The sequence below is a fragment of the Argiope bruennichi genome, chromosome 3, assembly GCF_947563725.1.
Source record: "Argiope bruennichi chromosome 3, qqArgBrue1.1, whole genome shotgun sequence".
NCBI classification, from domain to species: domain Eukaryota; kingdom Metazoa; phylum Arthropoda; class Arachnida; order Araneae; family Araneidae; genus Argiope; species Argiope bruennichi.
Genome location: NC_079153.1, coordinates 136,589,806 through 136,590,812, shown reverse-complemented (window position 1 = coordinate 136,590,812; position 1,007 = coordinate 136,589,806).

The following is a 1,007-nucleotide window of genomic DNA, read 5'->3' as shown; positions in this document are numbered from 1 at the left end:
AAAAAAAACCCATAAATATAAAGCAAATTTTACTTTTCAAGTATAAAAACATCAAATTAAGTTGTGAATTCAATAAAAGAAATTATCTGTGTCGTATAATATTTAAGGGACCAGGATAATCAGTAAAATAATCGTGTTTTTTTTTTTTTTTTTTTTTTTTTTTTTTTTTTTTTTTTGCGAAATGAGATTCTATTATTGACATTTCATTTGTTTCTACCTTTTTAATCAGGAAATTTCTTGTAACCATACAAATAAAAATTGTTTCAAAATTGAAATGTTTTCACAGACCCATCCTATTTCTTATTTTATGAAAGTAAGCCCATTTTTCGAGCAAGAGAAACTAAACTAAATGAGATTCAAAATTTAAAAAAAATTTATTAAAAAATGATAAAGTAATTGAATTATACATATAATGAAAATTCCGAGATGAAATTATTTTTCAAAAAGTAAAGTGTAAATTTTAGAATTTTAAGAGACAATCAGAAAAAAATACATCTTCATTTAAAATTTAGGTCATTTGAAATCTACAAGAAAATCTTTTTTCTTTACATCAATATGCCTATTTTTAAACTTTCAAGACATCATTCAGGTTAAAATGAATTCTTTCATTTATTGTTTATATTGCAGTATAGATTTTTAAAATCGCTAAAAATGTGCTACATGAGATGACGAATAACTAGTCAACATGTGACCATTAAGTTATCTTCAGTATAGCTGGAGCTCAGCTTGCAAGTGCTCTTTTGCAGAAATGACATCAAAAAGCGGCAATAGATAAATCGTAGATTTTTCGTAAAAGGATGAAACAATGTCAAGATATTAGTTTAATGGCACCTCAGAAGTTATTGCTATCTAATATGACTGTTGAAAAGACGAAACAATATGTACAGAAATTGTGGTAAATATGTCGAGCTAGTATGCAAAAGTAATGTATATATTTGATTGAAGAATAAGGTTCAATGTACTTTGAACATGTTTTCATAGATGAGAAATTGCCTCGAGTGAGAAAA